The sequence below is a fragment of the Branchiostoma lanceolatum genome, chromosome 17, assembly GCF_035083965.1.
Source record: "Branchiostoma lanceolatum isolate klBraLanc5 chromosome 17, klBraLanc5.hap2, whole genome shotgun sequence".
Lineage (NCBI taxonomy): Eukaryota > Metazoa > Chordata > Leptocardii > Amphioxiformes > Branchiostomatidae > Branchiostoma > Branchiostoma lanceolatum.
The window spans coordinates 8,798,304-8,813,549 of record NC_089738.1 but is presented as its reverse complement, the minus strand read 5'-3'; the positions used below and the strand labels follow the sequence as shown (position 1 = coordinate 8,813,549).

The 15,246-nt window shown below is 39.9% G+C and overlaps 1 protein-coding gene across 1 annotated transcript in view; it reads left to right on the top strand.

Annotated features, from left to right (window-relative positions):
- Positions 1 to 13,444, top strand: part of LOC136422819 (venom protein 302-like) — a 152,856-nt gene extending 139,412 nt beyond the window's left edge. Inside the window, exon 4 of the mRNA XM_066410709.1 lies at positions 13,347 to 13,444. The gene's annotated coding sequence lies outside the window, so the exon portion shown is untranslated. The remainder of the gene's footprint in view (positions 1 to 13,346) is intronic.
- Positions 13,445 to 15,246: the final 1,802 nt, after the last annotated feature.

The following is a 15,246-nucleotide window of genomic DNA, read 5'->3' as shown; positions in this document are numbered from 1 at the left end:
ACATGTTTTGATGAATGGAACAGTCCAAGATGGCCGCACCTTTTATCTGAGCTCCTGATTTTGTCAGTTTTATTATCCTTTGGCCAAAATAATCTTGCCATCGTGCTTGGTGTTTTGTTTCTTTGCAGAAGTTTTTAATTTATAACACTTTATAATTATATCGGTGGGATATTGATAACAGTAAAACGGGGATCTTTTATGCACCTTCTTATGCCAGGAAAAGGCATGTCCTTCTCCAGCTTTAAATTTTTGCATTTTTGAGTCGACTCTTTGGTACAGAAAGAAGGGATGGGTCCTTGAAACAGCCCTGGGTCCAGGGCAAAGTAATCAGATCTACCAAACATAGACAGAATGAGTTCTAACAACTCTTTTATTTTATTGTTCACGTAAGTGCAGTAAACATGCTTTGACCTGTTTTACGCCCTATCGATCACACAGCTGTGCTGTCTATAGCCTTGTGTAATGAAGGCAACCAAATCGTCATTGTGTCTGTACACATATATTTTTTTTTTAATCAGGCCATGTTGAATTCATCATATGGATTACATCCGCGCGCTCACATAAATATTTGTCAGTTTCCCCCCATAAAGTTTTTTGTTGATACCGTACATCGTACAAAACATCTGCAAAATGAACAAATTGCAAAATTGTTTTAAAAAATATGGAAAAAGCGATACTAATGTCGTAGAACGTCAAAGATGTGAAAGAACAAAAATGCACATTGTCTATTGTTTGGTGTACGAGACTCTGTGTCTTTAGTCATCAGGTCAATCTTCCTTTTATTTTTGCACACTCGCATCAGTTTTGGGGTTCCCAGAGGATGTCATTCATAATGTTGTAATCGAATCAACATGGCCTAACTTGAATTGACATATATCAATGTATTTCAAAATACAGTCAACTTTCACGAATCGTTAAAATATGATAAAAAGCAGAGACTTTTGTTTTACATTTTCTCGATTTTAAATACCGATTCTACATCCTTCCTGTGCCTAAAAAAACAACTCAAAACATAAACACACTGGTTTTCCTTATTCTGCACTGCTTTTGTGTCCACTAATATACCACTTACCCCTGCTGCCAACATTTCATGATCACTTGTTGTGACGATCTGCAATTAAAACTTGTATGTTGATATGTAATGTAGTTAACACAAATGTTACTTGAAATATAATTACAAAAGGAAACTACATTGTCAGCAACTATTTTCTAATGACAATATTAGCGTTACTTGGCTTTATGTCCCTTCAATGTGTGGATGAGTTGTTACAAGTGTCCAAAATTTTAGTTTTCCTAAAATCTGGCTATTCTTGGACCTGTCTACAACAATATTGTCTTAGTGAGTGATGAGGTATCAATACAAATTACTTGAATTTTTCCAAAGTCCTGTCTTCACATCGCCAAGTACAAAGAGTGCCAATATTAATAGACTATTAGTGCTTGCTACATTTAATCATAAGCCCCAAGACATAGGAGCATGAACGTAGGTAAATAAGTACTATACACGTCTTTTGTACCAATGTGGGGTATTTCTTTAGCCGAAAATACAACATCTACGGTTTATTTTGTCCATCTCCGTCTTACTTTTCTGTTTTTTTCATGAACATTTTCCCCCTTAGGTAACTCGTATAGAATTGTGTATCATTTTGGAGTTTTGCAAACGAAGGAAAATCCGTTGGAGCAGTCGTGGTCGTTCCACTCTCCTTTCTTCCCTCTTGCGCCTGTAGTCCTAGATTTGCCGTCCTGTTGAAAATGTCACACAAAGGAAAGATAACAAAGATAAATTTCATTTCTCATCATATGCACAGTGACGTTCATACAATTAAATAATTTTTCAGATCTTAACGAACGTTATAAACCGGAGTTCAGTTTCTTTTCTATGTCTATATACCAAAGGCTGATAAAAAGAATTTGTAATTCTATTGCATCGTTACTTATAGTTGATATATTGAATGATAGCTTATTAGAATCTAACGCCATTTGTTGTAAGCATCGAAGAGGCCCTGACTTCTCCGTTTCCTATACACTGTCTTGTAGCTCAATATTTTCCCTTGTTTGAGCAGAATGATAGCTGATATCCTTCTAAGGCCATGTTGATGTGATTACCTGGATGACATCCGTGCGCGCATCAAGTTTCGTCCGTTTAAAAAAAAAAGGCGTTCGGCCATACTGTAAATCGTAAAAAGCAGCTACAAATTGAGGAAATACTTGCTGTAAGTCATATATATCTATATCTATATCTATATATATCTATATCTATATCTATATATAGATAGATATATATATATATATATATAGATATATATATGGAAATATTTGAACATATTTGAACATATTTTGGAAACAAATAGAAGGCCAAACTTAATTGCAAATTAAAGTCAAAGGAGAAGTTTTCAAAGAACACAAAAGACTTTCTATTCGGTATACCATGCACTGTGTGTTTAATTTTGTTCCAGACCATGTAGAATTCATAATGAAGGCAAGTGTTTTTTTTGCAAACTCTTTCTTTCATTCGCAAGCACGCATCAGTTTTGGGGTTGTCAGAGGATGTCATCCATATAATCAAATCAGCATCGCCTAAGGTTGGCAAAATAAATCAAAGAGATCGAGAATATTTATTAATTACCTTGGGGTACATATTTGCGCATTTCCCCTTTCTTCCGAGGAAATTCTTGCCAGGTTCCCCGGGAGCCCAGTTGGTGTAGGAAAGTGGTGAACCATCCGTCCACTTCCATTTTCCATCTACTCGCCTCAGTCCAAACCAGACGAGTCGACGTGTAATCCTTTTAGGAGCTGGAAGTGTTAAAACATTGTAATTTGTCAATTCGTAGTGTGCTGACCCAACACTGTACACTTTCGGAAATTGATGTTTCACGTGATAGCTGAAGTTAATGGTAGTTGTTCGTCTGGATGCTAATGTCAATAATATTCATTTCCATGTCGTGCAAAGCATCGAGAATGCATTCCGTCATAATCAAGACAGACGTTTGCTGAAGAAAATTAAATTTCGTAAATTTTTACATATAGCATTAATGTTAAGGAAAACATAAGACATATCCAAAAATTGAAAATGTCACATATTGATGAAAATATCTCAACCTAAAGACGACACGATTGCAAAATATTCATTTCCTTATCTATTTTCTTCAGACGTTTTTGAATAAAGAATTAGCATCAGAGCAAGATGAAAACAGATGGCTTGGGACCCGGGAAAACGTGCACCCGACCATATTTACTCTAGATTAAATTTTGTGTGTACAGCTTATAGGTATATATTACTTTCCCTTCATTATGTTTTAATGTCGATGTTCCAGATGAGCATTACATGTATTTCTTTTAACCAATAGATGAAAAAATAAAATGATGGCCTTGATGCATGAAACACATCACCCACCGTTGGTGACGAGACGGGCAATGAAGTTGTTCTCCTCAGCGCTTGTGACAGAAGCGAGATGTGCACCGAGCTGTTTGCACTTTTTGTTCGCTGTGCCCCAGCTGACTTTGTTTCGGATGAATTTATAGCAGTGGGTGTCTTTATAGCCGATCCATCCACTCTGACATGGTTGTGCTGCAACAAAAAGAGGATAGTGGTGTAAGCTAAGGGGAGGGGGGTGCACGGACAGGTCTTCGGGAGGAATGTAGTCCTCCTCGCAATTTAAGAATTTGGCTCCAATCTTATGCTGCAGTTTATGCTATGGATGACATTACTTGAACACACCAAAATGGAACGAAAAAAGGAAAAGCTCCGGAAAAAAAGTGATCACAAAATTTGAAGAAAAAAATTGATCACAAAATTTGAAGAAAAAAAATGATCAGAAAATTTGAAGAAAAAAAATGATCACAAAATTTGAAGACAAAAAATGATCATGGCCTGAAGTTAAGCGTAAACGGCATACACGCATGTACATTATTTTGACACAGAAATATTTTGGTGATTTTTCGGTCAGACTTGTACCGGATTCTGACCTACCTGTAATCTGGTAAACCTCATTTGAATAAGTCCCGCCTTCAAAGTCAGCCTTACAGGCTGTGGAAGGTCCGTACTTGTCGTAGGTGTTGTGGCCATCAGCAGACCCGAAACACTGCCCGCCAGCTTGTACAGCAAATACGGTAAAACCACGAGAGAATGCGACCTGAAAACACTTCTCAAGGGCGCTCTTACGGTCAGGGTACCTGCCACCTAGGCGTGGATCTGTCCCCTCGAGTGTCGGAATGGCGCGGTCTTTACTAGTGTCCTTCCAACAACCCAGGCTGGTGTACCCATAGATTTTGCTTCCTGTGTGAGGAAGGAGGTATTGCTGTAACATTGGGCAGGCTGTTTTGTTTCCGAAGACGGTGTAACAAAGAAATTTCTGCCAATGAAAACCAACTTACACATATCGTACAATAAGTATGCAACATCAGTACAATGAGTGAAAGACCACCAACACATATCAACAACGTTTTAACGTTTTTCGAATAGTTGATAACATGTAGAAAATGTTCAAGATTACGGCCATAGGCTCAATGTGAAAGAAAAAATTTTCTCAATAGCAACTTAATCACTTTGAGAACAAACAACTAATTCCTCACAGAAACTGTTTTCATTCATGCTTAATCTATCAAATACCCGGACGGGGCCCCCGTACCCTCCCCATCCCCAACGTCCCGCCATTGTTGCAGACCTTCGACTGTTCTCTCGAGGTAGCCTTCGCCAGGCCTTTAGGGGGAGTACAGATCGTACAATTCGACGAAAAGGGGAAAATTGGTCAGGAGAGTCAGTACCGGGGAAGTTTCTCCTCCGGCCTAACCTTTAGGTGGCAAATGTTCTCCCTAAAGCCAGCCTAGTTAGTCTGATAGAGAACACACTTGATGATAAAATTCCACTCGATAATATAAAGTCACGAAAAGAACTTCGGATTTTGCAACATTTCACATGAAGATGCAACATAGTGTACTCGTACGTAAGTGGAAATGTTATTCAGTGCACTTTTGGTGTGTTCGTGTGCGCGTTTGTGGTGGGTATTAAAGGGTTCACACTTATGCATGATCAAACAGGACCATGGTGTGCTCTTGATCTTGTCAACATTGCTTACCACTTGACAGAGGAGTCCGTGATACCTCGGCGTCAACACTGGTGTTTGCAACTGGCGAAGAAGACGGAGTCGAATTGATGGCAACCGAGCTGTTTTCCATGTACATTGTGGTCCACCATGGATTGCCTGGCGCCATCAGACTGTCATTATTATGCTTTGAATCATGTGCATCCTAGAAATAGGTGAATAAGGCAAAACCGACTTTATCATATGCGCACGCATCAATGTTTGCATCAGGTTTTGTTGAGCACGCAAAGCGTTTTGGTGCAAGTGATTTTAACGATTTGGTGCCATGTACATGTGTAACAATTAAGTTGAAAATGTATTTCGAACCCCGATCAAAGTCTTCCAAAATCCATGAAAAAATATGAAAGAGCAAAAATAAAGTATTAATTGTTTAGTATATATTCTGTTCGGTAATATCTTTAACCTTCCCAACCACTTTAATAAATTTCATAATGAATGCAACTTTTAACATTTTTGTCCAACTTTTTTTAACCGCGCGCTTGCGTCAGTTTGGGGTGCTCAGAGGATGTAAAATTAGTATGGCATAACCTATAAAAAAATGGCAATGTGGTCATGTACATGGAAAGTTATGCAATTAAGCATCTGCTACTTACTTATGGCCTCTGTAGATGAAAAAAAATTAACCTTACTTTTCTCACAGATGCGAGACGAGGTGCCAGTATTGCCAGTATTACAACTGACGCTGTCGCCAGGAGTCCACAACCAAGTACAAGCCAGAACACTTTGCTAGAGTTCACATTTCTCCACATTGCCATAACACGGGCTGAGATTAAATATAAAAAGGGAAAATTCATTAAGCAATGTCTCTGAATCTTTAAAAATCCGTTTAGAGAGATACAGCCAAAGAATGAAACATGTGCCTATGCATAAGTTAGGGTATGCCTAAACACCTCACCCGACCTCATCCGACCTCACACGACCTCATCCGAGTCTAGAATCCAGTGGATACGGCGCAGGGACATTATTTGACGTTCTGGATACGTTAGATATGCAATTATGAATGCAAAACAAGCAGCAAACTCTACGTATTTACCAGTTTTTATAAGTAAAGCTTAAAGGGAGGTCAAGACGGCCTGCGCAATTGACTACACACTACGTGCGTGTATTCGAGGCTGAAAAACACTTTGTGTACAGTTACTGTGTACAGTTACTGTGTACAGTTATTGTGTACAGTTATTACGAGTGGATTGTGATGAAAAGGTAATAAGTATCCACCGTCTTATCGTTCTGTCAGACAAAAAAAATAAAAAAGGTATGAAGAACTTCCCCATGTAGACCCCAACAGTGGCATGATCCAATATGGCGGCCAAAAATCTTCTATCTTGAAAACGAGCGTAGAAACTTAATAAAAACTGGTAAATACTTAGAGTTTGCTGCTTGTTTTGCATTCATAATTGCATATTCAACGTATCCAGAACGTCAAATAATGTCCCTGCCCCGTATACACTGGATTTTAGACTCGGATAAGGTCGGGTGAGGTCGGATGAGGTCGGGTGAGGTGTTTAGGCATACCGCATAATTTATTCTTCTTTCTTCAGTTTCATTACAGCAAGGTACATATGTAAAATGACAAAGAGGGAAACAGAAGATTTCCTTTGTGTATACAAGTCCAAATTAAAACAGAAGAAGATGAATGATAATGAACAAGACTAAGTGGAATCCACAAAAAGAATTACATTAAGTAAACAGTAACAGCAAATGATACGTCATTGCTAACAAACAACAATTACAACAATAATAATGGTCACAATGATAATAATAACAACGCACGTGATAATAACTGATATCACTGGTCACAGACAGGGCAATTTGATAATAATTCATAAACATAATTGTGACATAAAATATCTGAATGAAAAATGGAGTGCAGTTAGGGCATTGCCAGTGGGTGAGCCATGTGAAGTTTGGGTCGAATCTGTTGGTGGTAAGGGAGAGGTAGACAGTGAACTATAAGACAGCTTTTTAAAGGTATTGATAGAGACGGTAGGGCATGATTTTAGGAGCCTGGTGTTGAGGGGTAAAGCGTTCCAGGTGGGCACAATTCTTTTGAAAAAAGTTTTTAAAAGTAGTGGTAGCTAGCTATAGACATGTTTTGGGTTGGAGCTTGGCATGAGAGTTGGATCTTAAGGATGTATGTGCATGGGCTGGTTATATAGTGCTGTATAACAATGACGTATTGACCTATGAAACATTAAAACAAACATGACAAATCTAACAATTTTCTGCGGTAAGATGGGGGTGAGAGAGAGCAGTGAATCAGTCTATCCCTGTAATCAGTTGTATAATCGTTAAGAATATACTTTATGGCACGTCTCTATGCTTTTTCAAGGATAATCTTGAGGTGATGAATGTGGGGGGTTGGGGGTGGCAGATCATCGGACAGTATAAGGCACCCCTAGTCCGAATTCGGGTCGTGCGACTATCATATCAAGGCCCAAAATATAGCAAACTTGAGTCACTCATACCCTCGCCAAACAACATCATAAGTAACTATTTAAAGCACCTAAGTTGCATGATAAGTATGGCTAAAGATAACTTACATATGTCACAAATATAAAGTCTATATCTTTTACCAATGAGTTTGTACATCTTGCTCTTTATAGATATGCAAATAAGTCTATTATCAGCATAACGTATATGAATTAATGAATGCATGAAACGCAATATGATCTTTCTTCAGTGTGTGCATTGGCGAATCTGACTATCTTATGGGTGTCAACTATCTAGAATAGCAAACTAAAACTCTAGCGATCTTGGAAACATTTCAAAAAGTAGCGCTGGTGTCCACCTGGCAAAAGACATACGGATGAGGGTTGAATGTCGTATTCAACGATATATCTATAGACTCACCTTTAGCCCTGTAGGCAAAGCTTCCATCCTCAGGGTCATTGTCTCCGCGCACATCCTCTGGTTTGTCGTAGTCATGAGACGAAGACCCTTCCTTGTGCCCCGTATTTCCTTCGTCAGGCTCTTTGTATACGTGAACATCCTCTGGCTTGTTGTAGTTACGGGATGGAGACCCTTCCCCGTGTCCCGTGTTCACGTTTTCAGGTTCTTCGTATCCGTGAACATCTTCTGGCTTCTCATAGTCATTGGAGAGAACATCTTTGCTGTGTCCCTTGCTCACGTTTTCAGAGTCTTTGTATACGTGAACATCCTCTGGCTTGTCGTAGTCATGGGATGAAGACCTTTCCTTGTGACCCACGCTCACGTTTTCATGTTCTTCGTATCCGCAAGAACCTTCTTGGTATCCGTGAACATCTTCTGGTTTCTCGTAGTTATGGGAGGGAGAATTTTTCTCGTGTCCCGTGCTGACGTTTTTAGGCTCTTCGTGTCCGTGTACATTTTCAGGTTTCTCGTAATTATGGGGGACAGAATTTTTCCCGTGTCCCGTGCTCACGTTTTTAGGTTCTTCGTATCCGTGAACATCTTCAGGTTTCTCGTAGTTACGGGATTCTTTCTCGTGTCCCGTGCTGACGTTTTTAGGCTCTTCGTGTCCGTGTACATCTTCTGGTTTCTCGTAATTATGGGGGGCAGAATTTTTCTCGTGTCCCGTGCGAACGTTTTTAGGCTCTTCGTGTCCGTGAACATCTTCAGGTTTGTCGTAGTTACGGGATACTTTCTCGTGTCCCGTGCTGACGTTTTTAGTCTCTTCATGTCCGTGTGCATCTTCCGGTTTCTCGTGATTATGGGGGACAGAAGTCTTCTCCTGTCCTGTGCTCACGTTTTTAGGCTCTTCGTATCCGTGAACATCTTCAGGTTTCTCGTAGTTACGGGATAATTTCTCGTGTCCCATGCAAACGTTTTTAGTCTCTTCATGTCCGTGTATATCTTCTGGCTTCTCGTAGTCACTGAGGGGAGAACTTTCGTCGTGCCCCGGTGTGTTCACGTTTTCATGCTCTTCGTAGCCGTGCGTATCTATTGATTTGTGTCCCGAATATACCACTACGTGGTCTCCCAAGTGAAGATATTGAGGTTCATCAGTAGCAGACTGCGGATAGGTGTCGGTACTAGGAGCAGTGTCATAGGGATCAGAAATTGTCTCTGTTTCGATGGATGTGTCCTTATGGGCATGCTTCGGGTGTTTAGTAGCCTTGCGGTGGATTTTAGGATCTATTTCAATGCCCTTTTCATGGGTAAAGGTTACGTCTTCCTTCTCATTACGGGTGTTGTCACCACGTTTTGGAGCTGAGGTGCATTCATCGGGCACAGTATGTTGTCGCTGTGATGAGCTCAACGTCATGGCGTCACCACCCTCCACTTTTGTGTTTTCTTCTAGGGACAGCTTTGCGTCACTTGCCGCCATCCCAATTTCTATACGTGTTCCTCCTGGAATACAAGAATGAAAACGAACAGAAATACCTTAGTTTTCCCCCATGCTGACTGCAAGAGTCTTACGTCATGGGACAAACAGAATAGTCCAAAATGGCTACGCGTAAAATACAAACTAGTCGCTGTTATGAATTTTGATTTGGTGTCACAGAAAAAAAGAATTCCATATAAGGCTTTACCAGACTACATAAAGGCACAAAAACAACTTCATACGCACGCCGATACTGTGACATTTAGCAAACACATGCCAGACAAATCTAAACATTGGTTTTAAAAACATCGCGTGGTTTGAATTCTGAAAAAAAACTTTTTTCAATATGCAATATTCCTCATATGACAAAGAATGGGCGCCTGTACATCATTTCATACACTATATTTGTTATATAACGCAAATAGGATGTCATTTGAGACTAAGGATTTTAGATACTTGTTAAACAGGACATATTAACAGCTACATTATTTTACGTCGATGGTGCTTTGGTAAAAAAGTGGTAATTCATTTCAAGTTATCGTTACGCTTTCATCTTTAGAAGACAGATTTGATTTGATTGCTACCAACTTGTTTGTCAGGAGTTGTTTACACCCCAAATGACTGCTGCGCTCTTTTTTGTACCGCCCCTCTGTCGTCGACCCGTGCTGCAAGAGTATGGATTCATGCATATACATGGTGCGCGTGCAGAACCAAGCTGCCAGATACTACACGAACAACTACGACAAGGCTCATAGAGTCACCAAAATGAAAACAGACCTGCTGGACACTTCAACACTAAAAGAACAATGTCTTGATTATGCATGACTATCCACATGTAAATTTACATAGTCCTTACTCTCACATACTTAGCATAAAAATAGATAACAGTTATAGTAAACTGATACCTCGTTTTCGAGATGAACACTAGACAATTGAACATGTGTTTTGCTTGTGACACCGTCTGCTAGAGATGTAATGCCAGAGAGCAATTACGTAGGTTTGTAACATGCTTTGAGTCTACGTACTATTTCAACAAGTTGATTTTTGTAACATTTCCTCTCGTCTGAATATCTCGTTAGAATGTCACAATTTTACAGCGTGTGAATTTCTAGAGATATAACCTGCTGAACTGTAACACTGATGTAAAAGCATATGCATATTCATTTAAAAGAAATCCCTCCACCCACGCAACAGATCGATGCTGTGGAAAGTATACGATCAGAATTGATCAAGTAATTTCGGTTGCTTTGTAAGAGTGAGTATTTAGGATTGGTCGGCTAAGCGTTTGTATGGTGTCATTCAGACGCCTACGTTCTTCAAAATTAGTCTCGTGTCATTTTCATGCTGCCATTGCTTATCAATTTTCATGACCTTACAATAGTTAAATATTATCAAATAAAACATCGGTCGCCAGTATGATAACAATGATATATACTGCAGTATGGATGCAAAAGATTTATTTTTTTGCTTTCCTCTACAAAAAGACGGAACTGTTGTTCTTAGTTTGTTTTTCTTTGGCACCTCGCAGTCACTGTTTACAATCCAGCTCCTTCTGGCCATCTGTTACTCTGTTCAGTATCATGAATATTTAACTTTATTCCATATTACAGACTCTGTCAGATAATTTGGCAGTTCTGTTTGTTCTAAAACGCAGATATGGAGGAAAGCGACACGACGCAGTTGTCGGAAAGACCGCACAAAGACGTGGATCCAAATGGTGAAAGTATCACTGGACCGAAGTCTGAGTTGCAGCGCGCTGTGCCAAATCTACCACCGTCTCGAAATCCTGAGGGAATGGAGGTAAGCGACACAAAGGAGTCACCAGAAAAAGAAACAGAAAAAATGGACCGAAAATGCACAGATGTGTATCCAAATGGGAACGTATCTTTGTACCGGGCTGTGAGTCGCAGCGCGCTGTGCTCGATTTACAGCCTCGATGCCGTGCACGGGGGAACGGAGGCAAGCGACGTGGAGCACTCGCCGGAAAAAGAGCCCGAACAAGAGGACAGGCCGTACGGAGACGTGGATGGCAGTGCTAATGCCATGCTGTGCTCTGGGTTGCAGTGCGCTGTGCCTAATCTACCAGCGCCTCGACATCCTGAGAGAATGAAAGTAAGCGACACAAAGGAGTCGCCAGAAAAGGAGCCCGACCAAGAGGACAGAAAGTACGAATACGTGGATCCGCACGGAGAAAGTGTCTTCGGACCGAGCTCAGGGTTGCAGCGCGCTGTGCCTACTTTACCCCCGCCTCGACGCCGTGAATTAATGGAGGCAAGCGACACAAAGGAGTCACCAGAAAAAGAGCCCGAACAAGAGGACAGAAAGTACGAAGACGTGGATGGCGGTGCTAATGCGATGCTGGGCTCTGAGTTGCAGCGCGCTGTGCCTACTGAAACCTCTCCTCCCCATCTTGACATGGGCGATCACGTGGTGGTATGTCCAGAGGTCAATGAAGATACACGCCACGATTCGACCTACACACAAGAGGATACCGACAGAAATGAAGAGTCTGGGGCACCTAGCGCTGACAACAAAGCTGGAGGTATGTCCGTATACATCTTTAACTAGAGTTGGTTGAACTGTTATTACTTTGTGCCAGCCTGTACACGCTTGCTTGAGTAATATCTAAATACCAAGTCCAAATAGACGGGAAAAACATTAACTTAGCAAACAGGACTGGTCGCATCTTGTCATTGGTCACAAGAATGACATATCAATTTACATAATTTGCGGTGTAAAATACTCATATACATAATGTTTTTGCCTGGTTTAGTGTGTGATTTGGTGTCCGCGAACAAAGCTCAAGAATGTCTCGGCCGGGGTTGTTTTGATATTTGGCATGTGGTAAGTTCTAAATGAGATCTAGAAATGATTAAATTTTGGTCTCTCTGGCTTCTTGTTATGATACTTTAGCCGAACATTCGGGAACTTCCAAGTTTTATAGTTTTTGTTTTTAATCAGAAAAAGATACGGTATTCAAACAATTAGAGTGCTAGGTAGATATTAGGTTGGCAAAGAAGCGACTGAGGTTTGGGCCTTCCCCTAGTGTACCTTAAGTACTTGGTTTGGTTTAGTTTATTAAAATTAAAGGAGAACAACAGAGGGTTCCAGTACTTTTTGTTTGATGGACAAAATATATCCTAAAACATCCCTTCCATCGCTGCGCTGGTCCATCATAGTTCATATATCTGACGGCGGTTTGAAGTTATCGCCTGCACAAAGCTCGGGCGCGGGCGCTGCCCTCGAGAAAGTCCAGGGACGTTCAACAAAATATATTCTTAACGACTATACAACCGATTACAGGGATAAACTTATTCACTGCTCTCTCTTACCCCTATCTTACCGCGGAGAAGTATTAGACTTGTCCTTCTTGTTTAAATGTTTCTTAGGTCAATACGACATTGATATCTAGCATTATATAGCCTTCCCACATACATCTGTAAGATCCAATACTCAGGACAAGCTTCAGCCCAACAAATGGCTTACCACTACTTTTAAAAACTTTTTTTCCAAAGAATTGTACCCATCTGGAACGCTTTGCCCCTCAACACCAGACTCCTAAAATTATGCCCTACCGTTTCTATCAACACCTTTAAAAAAGCTGCCCTAGTTCACTAACACTCCCTTACTACCAACAGTTTCGATCCCAATGACATATGCTCATGCCGGCTCACCCACTGCCAATGCTCTAAATGCACCCCTTTTTGAATTCTTCATCCCGATGCGACATACATTTCACTAGCATATCTCTGTCCAATAATTTTTGTTATCATTGTTGCTGATATTTTTCTTATTGTTATCATTGCTATTATAAGGTGGTTTCCACTAAATTTAGTTTTATTTATCTTCTGTTGGTGATATTTGTTATCATTATTGTTGTCAATATCATTATTATTATTATTATTATTATCATTATTATTATTATTAGTGTTACCATTATTATTGTTATGTGGATCCCACCACGTTTTGGTTTGTTGAAATTCTATTCCCTGTTGTTGTTTTTACCCGGACTGGGATTACAAAGGAAATGTATCCTGTTTCCCGGACAAGCTGAAAAAATGAGTACTTAATTTGCATAATTTGGTAAAGGTGTGGAACTCTGCTTTCTGTTATTCATATGTTACAATGTTCTTAACTCTGAGTCAAGAAAGTGGTTTAAGAAATGTTGTTCTAGATATACAAAAATCATAAAAATTAGTTCATAGCTATAGATTCATAAATTCTTTGACTATTCCATCAAATTGCAAATAACCACATTTAGATAAATGGCACAAACAGTATATGTACAGTATATCAGCGCTATGTTAATACATAATGCATGATTAGCTATAACGTCAATGGTAAAGCAGTGATTCTCAATTGAGGTGAAGCATAATGCCTTTTTCAAGCACGATGGTAAAAAAATGGGCTCAAAATTGCCATTCCATTTTAGATCCCGAACCTTGTTTGATCACATTCGATGTGACGCAATCTGAATCGAACGTGTGTTCTATTCGGGGTTGCCCGCGGTCATTTGCAGCTTTTCACTGTAAATCCGCGCCGTAAGGCTATTTCTTATCTTGGTGTACTGCAAGAAGAAAATCCACTTTATTACAATTACAAACAAGAGTCTGAAGACCCAAAATCTCTATGAAATTTGTTTTTATATATGATGTATTTTATAACAGGTGCTGCTACAACAACTGAATATTGACAGCCAGTCTTTGGAATCAGTTGCAACAATGAAACTTGAAATCATCATCACCACCTTGCTACCCATATATATCTATCAGCTCTGTGTATAAATGTTCCACTATCATGAGATTAAACCAAGACATTTCAACAGCTGCGTCTATCTTTCCTTGCACCTAAATCCGGGTCTGAAACTAACAGGTGTGACAGGTGTGAGCTCCCACAACATGCCTAGAATTGAGGTATGGATTTTCCTCATTACCAGCTGTTGGGACCTGGGGAATTCTTGTCCCAGATTTGAAACCAACAGGTGTGACAGTTGTCAGCCTACCACATGCCTAGAATGGAGGTATAGATTTTCCTCCTTACTTATGCAAATTCAGTCCCAATTTGCATAATTTTCACTTCAGTATGTACATCTCTGTCCAACCTACCTGCGTACCAAATAACATGAAAATCTGTCGTTCCTTTCTTCAGTTATTCTCCTTAGAATATTTTTTTACAAATACGCCATTGCATGTTCCAGTGACACATACCAGGGGGCCCAAAATCAACCTTGGCCTTTCTCCTTCCAACACCTACCCACATACCAAATATCATTGCAATCCATCTACATGTTCGACACTTATGCTGACATTAAGCATCCGGTAACACAAACACACGCGCAACCACACTCAAGACAATATTCCCATGAAAAAGTCTTTTTTGATGGAGATAACTATATTTTGGATACTATATCTTTGCTGACATTTTTTGTGGACATATAACATGTAACCATGCTACTAGCGCCGTTGTTGATGAACTTGAATGTTGCAGGGCTTGTTTAAGCTTCCGTCTATTACACGCCCTCCCCACCTATCCGTGCGGTATGATATATATATTTCTAAACATGGTATTTAAAAACGCAAGCAAACAAACTCATTCATTGAGGGCTTAGATTATCGGGAACTAATATCCCCAGACTTGTGTCTTCTTAGCGTTTTTTTTAACGGCGGAATTTTTTCCATCTTAGAAATGATTTGAATGAGAGATGAAAAAATCCTTAGTCAGGAAGTTTAATATTGCTGTCATTCTTCAGAATATACAAAGTATCCGGATTTTTGGTCACGTTTAGGACAAACTTAAACCAGGTATTTGTTTTTTTTTTGTCCACCGAACACCCTTTCTAAA